The following is an 8,047-nucleotide window of genomic DNA, read 5'->3' as shown; positions in this document are numbered from 1 at the left end:
CAGTTCTGAGCTTTTTAACTAAATGAGCTGCATTTCGAAATCTTCAACACCCATCCACTGAAATACAGACAAATCCAAGTTGCTTTCATTGAAGTTTTCAGGTTTAATTAGAAAAGAAAGCATTGGGCCAAATCACTGGAAATCTTGAAATCTGTCAGAAAATTCTGATTCCAGTTCTTGCATGTACATTCCAATCTCATCGACACTGACAGTGCAACGTCTCGATAGCTCTTTTGTGTTGGAAGTAGTGGAAAGTCGAAGTTCAAATATCCCGAGAAAAAACTGCTAATTTTACAACAAATGCCTTCCAGGTTTCATAAAGATCCAGAACAGTTTGCCCTGCACCCTGGAGACGGAGGTTGTGTTAGTTTAGGTGAGTGGTGATATCAGTTAGAAACATGAGCTTACACAGCCATTTATCATCCAGTTCAGGGTAGTTTTTGTCCTTTTTCCGACAAAAAGGCCTTGATTGCATCAAAACAGTTTACAAAGCACACCAAAACCTTGCCACGACTTAGCCACTGAATGTTGCTGTGAAGTGGAATGTCATTATAAGCACTGTCCATCTGTTCTAGCAGTACTTGAAACTGTCCGTGAGTCAAAGCAGATGGAGCAACAAGGAAATTCACAATTCGCACTATTGTATTCATCACATTATTAAGCTTTAATTAGATATTTTAGCACACAAGTTTTCTAGATGGATGATACAGTGAAATTTGACAGTCGGGCGGCCAATTTGTTCTTCAAGTAACTTTACAAATCCCTTCTGTTTTCCGACCATGGCAGAAGCACCATCTGTTGTCACACACAATAATTTTCTGATGTCAACTCCTCGTTCTTCAAAATTTCCGCTATATCTTCCCCCTTTGTTGTGCCATGCAGGGGTTTTAGGCAACAAAGTTCCTCTTGGATTTCATCAGAAACACAATACCTTGCAACAACTGCCAAACGTGGAACGTCGTTTATATCCACGCTCTCATCAACTGCAACGCTAAACACTGCTGTGTCTGTTAATGCAGTCGTCTGCTTTTCGTTAATGTTTTCTGCCATTTTGCTTACGCGTCTCTCAACTCTTCTGGCAGAGACAGGCAGTTCTTTTATTCTAGATACGATCGCATCTTTATTTGGCAAATCATTGAAAAAAACCTCTGAGAAAAACTTTCATTCCCCATCTGTAAACGGCTTTCCGTTTTTTGCAGTGCACTGTGCAATCTTGTAACTTCCTTCTGTGACTTGATTTTTACTTACACTAAGCATTTAAAAACACTGCTTTGCTTCTCGTATCCTGCTACTGGCTTTTTGATCAATTCAGTCTTGTCTGCTTCGTCAAAGGTTTTCTCGTGCTTCGTTTGAAAAATGTGATCTGCGACAAACAACACTTTCACAACAGAAAGCACAAACAGCACGGTCCTTCTTTTGAATAAATCTAAATGTGTCTGTCCAAGAAGGCTGAAATGAATGGATATCTAACTTTGCTTTCTTAGGAGCTGACATTTTGTCAAATGTACCCCTCAACTTAGTGGGGAAAAATCGCGAGAGACCGCACGCACAGTGTCAAACACGGTGTGCCGTTCCACGTGACAGTGTGAGCAGCAAATCAGGACTTAAAAATATCCCAGTACAATGGCTCTGGAACAATTTTTAAGGTGGGGGTGCTGAGCTGCACCCCCTCACTGCCCCAGGCTGGGGCCAGTGGACCCAGGTGGGGGCGGCTGCAGAGCCCTGGGCCGAGGCCAGGAGCAGAGCCCCAGGCCAGTGGCCAGAAGCCCAGGATGGCAGCAGAACCCCGGGACCAATGGCCGGGACATGGGGCCGGTCGCAGGGCCGGCAGACGGGACCCCAGGTGGCAGGGGGCTGGCAGAGGGACCCCAGGCGGTAGCAGAGCTTTGAGGCCGGTGGCCAGGACCTGGACAGTGTGAGTGCCATTCAAAATTATCTTGTGTGCCGCCTTTGGCACATGTGCCATAGGTTGCCAACCCCTGCTTTAAATGTAGCAGGTAGTCCAAGATGAAGGGTATTGATGATTGTGTCGGAGAGGTACGACTCTGCGAACACCAGATTGAGAATCTCTTCCACTTGGCCACATAGGTGGCCCTGGTGGATGGTTTCCTACTGCCAAGGAGAACTTCCCTAACAGTTCTGAACATGTGAGTTCTAACTGGCTTACCCATGCAGCTTCCAAGCAGTCAGGTGGAGAGATTGGGATGCTGAAGCTGACTGTGATGCAGGGTGATCAGGTCCGGAACTAAAGGTAGGGTGATTGGGGTGTCCACTGACAGTTCCAGCAGCATGGTGTATCAGTGGTGGCGGGGCCAGGCTGGTGCTACCAGTATCACTGAGGCTCTGTCCCTCCGGAACTTGAGGAGGCCTTTGTGAATGAGGGGGATAGGTGGGAATGCTTAGAACAGGTGGTCCTTTCAGGGAAGGAAGAATGTGTCTACCATTGAGCAGAACTGAAGGCACTTCCTATTGCTCTTTGTGGCAAACAAGTCAATCTGGGGAACTTCCCACCACGTCTGGGCAAATGGACCACTTGTGATTGTGAAAGGATCTGCTGAGATGGTCTGCCAGCTCATTTTGAGATCCGGAGAGATAGGAAGTTTTCAGGAGCATTGAATGGGCTCTGCAGAAGTCTCAGAGCTTGAGAGCCTCCTGACAAAAGGGAGAGGAGCGTGCTCCATCCTGTCTGTTTATATAAAATATCACTGTTGTATTGTCCATCAGGACTAATATGCATCTTCCTTCCAGATGTAGTTGAACAGCTCTCAGCTCCCTGTCATTGATGTGAAGCAATAGCTCCACTGGGGACCACAGGCCCTGAGTTCTGGGCTCTCCCAGGTGTGCTCCCCACCCCATTGCCGATGTGTCTGTGACCAGATACAGCGAGGGATGTGGTTTGTAGAAGGGGACCCCGGCACACACAACTCGCGGATTGAGCCACCACTGAAGTCTTGAGCACCCTCAGTGAGAGTGTGATTGGCTACTTTGTCCAGACTGTCTGGTCGATACAATGATGCTAGCCAGATATGGAGAAGTCTGAGCCTCAGCCTTGCATGTTGTACTATGTACATGCAAGATGCCATGTGCCCCGAGGAGCTTTAAAGCAATTCCTTCCAATAATCGTGGGTTACTGACTGAAGCTTTGTATAATGTCGTGTATAGCTTGAAAATGAGACTGTGATAGGAAAGCTCTGGTTTGCTTCAAGTCTACCACCCCCTCTAGGAACTCTATTCTCTGAGTAGGGGAAAGAGTCAACTTTTGTACATTCAGTGTCGAATGTGGACCTTATCAAGTTGAGATCATGTTCCACTTGTCTTGGAATGGCCCTTGCCCAACCAGTTGTCAAGGAACAGAAATACCTGTACCTGCCTTTTCCTCAAGAAGGCAGCTGTGACTGGCATGCATTTGGTGAATATCCAAGGGGCCGATGACAGGCCAAAAGGGAAGACTGTAAATGGGTAGTGAGTGTGACCCACTCCGAATCTTAAAAACCTTCTTTGTTGTTTCGGACAATGGAAATGTGGAAGTACGTGTCCTTCAAGTTGAGGGCCGCATACCAATTCCCTGGATCTAGGGACTGGATGATGGCAGCCAGAGACTATTCTTGCAACCATGAGGTGCACCTCATGGCGATACCAGAGGACAAGGTGTGTGCCGCCAAGTCCACAGCATCCAGTGAGGCCTGTAAAGAGGTCCGTGCCACTGCCTTGCCCTCCTCCACTATAGCGCCACATTCCTCCCTGGACTCAGCTGGCACAAGCTCCTTGAACTTGCTGCTCAAGTTCCAGGAGTTGAAGTTATACCGGCTCAGAATTGCCTGCTGGTTGGCAGTACCCGGTGGAGTATACCTTACGTCCAACCAAGTCCAGGCATTTGGCCTCCATGAACTTAGGCACTGGGGCTTGTTGCCCCACCTCTCCTTTTCATTTACCATCGCAACCACCAATGAACAAGGCTGCGGGTACGTAAAGAAGTGATCAGACCCCTTTGATGGCACAAAGTACTTCCTCTCAACACCCTTGGCAGTGGGAGGGATGGAGGCTGGGGTCTGCCAGATGGTGTTGGCAGTGGCCTCTATAGTTTTGATGAGGGGCAGAGCTACCCTCAAACGACCCTCTGGGGCTAAACTGTCGACCACTGGGTCCTCTGACTCCACCACCTCCTCAGCCTGCAGGCCCATGTTGTGTGTCACTATGTGAAGGAGGTCCGGGTGAGTGCAGCTGTCTATGGGAGGCAGGGCTGGCTCCAGGTTTTTGCCACCCCAAGTGGCGAAAAAAAAGAAAAACCCGATTGAGCTGCCGCCAAAGTGCTGCCGAGAAGGAAGACAGACAGGGAGTGAAGGACCCGCCGCCCCTTTCTGTTGGCTGCCCCAGGCACTGGCTTCCTTCGCTGGTGCCTGGAACCGGCCCAGATGGGAGGCAGTCTGGAGACGGAAGTGCCTGCAGCGTCCTTGTCGGGGGAGGACGACGAGGAGGCTAATGGGGGAAGGGGGTCCTCCTCTCCTTCCTGCTCATTAGAAACCTCTCGACCTGCCTTGCTGGCTGAACCAGGCTCAAGAACTGGAGTTGGAGTCTGTTCTGAGGAGAGTGGGGGCACCGCACCTTCTCGGCACTCCTAGGGGTGAGGCAACTGGCCGAGGCCTCTGGCACTCTTGGTTCAGAGGTGGCCAATCGGGAGCCTTCAGACTGAGCGACCTGGGCCTGGTGTTATGCCCACGGGGTCCAGAATGGCCACTGCGCTGGTCCCGGCCACTGCACAGGACACGGCCCTGCCCCCAGCTCAGAGCATCCAGGGCCTGACCGGTATCGGCCCCGCTCTGAGTACCTAGAGTCCGCCTCTGAGTCCGAAGACTGGGATTGGAACCGCGAGGGCCAGGGTGGTGCCGAGCAGTGCTGATCCGGGGAGTGGTGTCGTGATCTGGAGCTACACGGGGTCGCTGAGCGGTGTCGGGACTGGTGCCAGATCCGGGACCTGCTGCGTGATGGGGATCAATGTGTGGATCAGCGTTGTGAGCGGGAGCGCTGGCATGACCTGGATCAGTGCCATGATTGCAAGCGATGCAGGACTCCGAGTGGTGCCAGGATTATATTGGCAGCGCCAAGGACCAGAGCATCACTAGGTTGCCTCGAGATGGTGCCATGCGATGTGGTACCAGCAGGGCCGGCTTTAGCAAGAGCGGGGCCTGATTCCTGGGGGCGGGGCTTGCTGCAAGCCCCGCCCCCAGGAATAGAGCCGCGCCGCAGGGGGGACGGGGGAGGGGAGCCGCGCAACGGGGGGAGACCCGGGATGGGACCCGCGCCGCAGGACGGGACGGGGGGAGACCCGAGCTGCGCCGTGGGGGGATGGGACCCGCGCCAGAGCCGCCCCGAGCCGCAGGGACCAGGCCGGGCCAGAGCCGCTGGGGCCTGCGGGAACGGGCCGCACCTCCCCGGAGCCCTTCTCGCGCCCCCACCCCCACCCCCACCCCAGCTTACCTTGTGCTGCTGGCCCGCCCCTGCTTCTTTTCAGACTTCCCACGAATCAGAGATTCGCGGGAAGCAGGGGAGGGGGCGGGGCGTTCAGGGGAGGGGAGGAGGAGCCGAGGAAGTGAGCTGGGGGCGGGGGTTGAGAGCTGCAGTGCGGGGCCCTCTTGGCGCGGGGCCCAATTCAGCCGAATCGGCTGAATCGGCCTAAAGCCGGCCCTGGCTACCAGAGGTTTGGTGTGAATCATGGGTGACCTTGGTGCGGTCATGGCGATGAGGTCCTTTGCGGACGCAAAGATGTCCGGGGTGGATGGCAGCTCCATCTCCTCGATGTTGTGGACTGGGGAGTCCAACGGCACCGGTCTCGACAGTCCCTTTTGCGGGGCTGAAGTCAATAGTACCGTCGTCGCAGACTTCAGCAGTGGGTGCTCCTCATGAGGACGCACCCCATTGGCCGGTTCCAGAGGGGTGAGCCTCTGGGACAGAGAACTGCTCCTCCCTTGCTTCCAGTACCACTTCTGTGCCAGGGAGTGGGAGCAGGGCCGAGTCAATCCTGCAGGTTTCGGCGCTTGGGAGCAAGGGTGCTGTGGGTCTCTACCAGAGTCCATCTACAGTACCGCTTCCACCACTGTCATCGGGATGCTACGCACTGAAGAACTTGGTGCTGGGTCCTGCCGTACTAGCTGAGGTCTAAGTGCTGCCTCCATATGGAGATGCTTAAGGTGAAAGTCTCCCTCCTTTTTGGTTCTGGGGTGAAACCCCTTGCAAATCCTGCACCTATCGGCTTGGTAAGCCTTCCCCAGCCACTTTAGACAAGCGTCGTGGGGGTTGGCATGGGGTTGGAGCAGGACTTGGGCATGAAAGCCCTCCCAAGAAACAGCGGTCGGGATAGAGGGTAGACCCCCCAGCCCAACTGCTAAGTACTAATACTAACTAAAACATATAAAGAACAAAAACACATGAGGCTAGAGAAACATGTTAGAACTTGCTGAGCAAGACATCACAATTCCAATGGCCGTCACTGGCAGTAAGAAAGAACTGAGAAGACGTCGGTCTGGCAGGGTCATATATTGACTACCATGAAGGTATGATTCCAGGGGCCCTTACAGCCGATCTGATGGGTGCAGCTAGGGGAAAAACTTTCAGCCTGTGGTCCCTTTCCTCCTTAGTGTAGGGATGGCATCCTCTGCAGATTTTGCACCTATCGTGAGGGAATTCCACTAGGCACTTTAAGCAGGATTGGCATTGACTTTTGGCAGACCCTACACAGCTTAAACCCCTGGGACCAAGGCAAGCCCCGGGCAGGGGAAGGGAACCTCGACTAACAAGGGGGTTCAAGTACTACACTAAACTACAAACTAATAACGATTGAAAGCTACTTGTAGGTAGGAGATGAGTACAGTAGGGGATCATTCGAAAAGGGGAGAAGAGAACGCTCCGAGGACCGTCACTGGTACTAAGACGGAATGAGAGGCAGTGGGTGAGCAGGGCCCTATATGTAGCACCATGAAGGTGCAACCAGAGGGGGGGCCTGAGCCAACCCGACGGGTACTGCTAGGGCAAAAACCTTCCAGCAACTGTGCACATGGCATGCGCACATCTACTTGGAATGGACAGGAGCAAGCACTCCACGAAGAACTTAAATTTAACACTCCCCCACACATTAAAAGAACATTAAGGGAGTGCTAAGTCATGCATTCAGAAGTTAAGAAATACCAGCATTAAGGTTGCCTGTCCCTGGTGTAAATGCCTTATAATAATTCTTAAATAAATCACTGCTTTTTTTGGTTCATGCAACAGCACTCAAGGAACAGTTCAGGCTTGTGTAGTGAATGTAGCTGGCTGGAGGACCCTGGCTCATTTACTTTAGAAATTTGAAAGTATGTAAAAAATGGGGTAGGACAGTGCAGGAAGAGCAAGGTTGGTCTTGCAGTTAGGTAGTTGAATGCCAGTGGAGCACTTGATTCTGTGTATGACTGAAGATAGAAAAAACATTTAAATCAAAATTTTCACATGTGGTCACTTTGTTCTTTCTGGGTGTACAGCTTAAGACAGCAAGCGCCTGACATTTCAACATGCAAAGCATTCAGAACTGCAGCTGAAGTTGTGGATACTCAGTGTTTCATAGAGGAATGAGCACAGGTTTGAGTAAGGAGGTCTGTTCTCTGTGGGTTCAGTCAAATAACTTATTATGCAACAAAGCAGTCCTCCCATCCCCCTTTTAACAGACGGAACTAAAGCAGAAAAGCCTTAATTCCCCAAAAGTGCCCTTAAGACACACCTACAGGTGGTGGTGGGCTTTTTTTTTTATACTATTTGTACATTCAAAGCACAATGTAGCAATTTATTTAATTAAAGACTATTGTAACCCACATACACAAAGGGGCAGAATGAAACTTACCCAGGCAACCTTAATTCTGGTGTTTCCTAGCTTGAGTGCCTGAATTTGTGTGAGGGATGCAGTTGTGTTTTCCCTAGGCTTTTAATACATTTTATTTATAATGGACCCATACCTGCCTCTTTTCCTTTCCCACATTTACATGTTCTTGCAGACTGAGTACATTAAGCAGGAAGAGAGAGCAGG

Source organism: Malaclemys terrapin, chromosome 2 (genome assembly GCF_027887155.1).
Source record: "Malaclemys terrapin pileata isolate rMalTer1 chromosome 2, rMalTer1.hap1, whole genome shotgun sequence".
NCBI lineage: Eukaryota > Metazoa > Chordata > Testudines > Emydidae > Malaclemys > Malaclemys terrapin.
The sequence above is the reverse complement of the archived record's forward strand: the minus strand, read 5'-3'. Positions refer to the sequence as shown.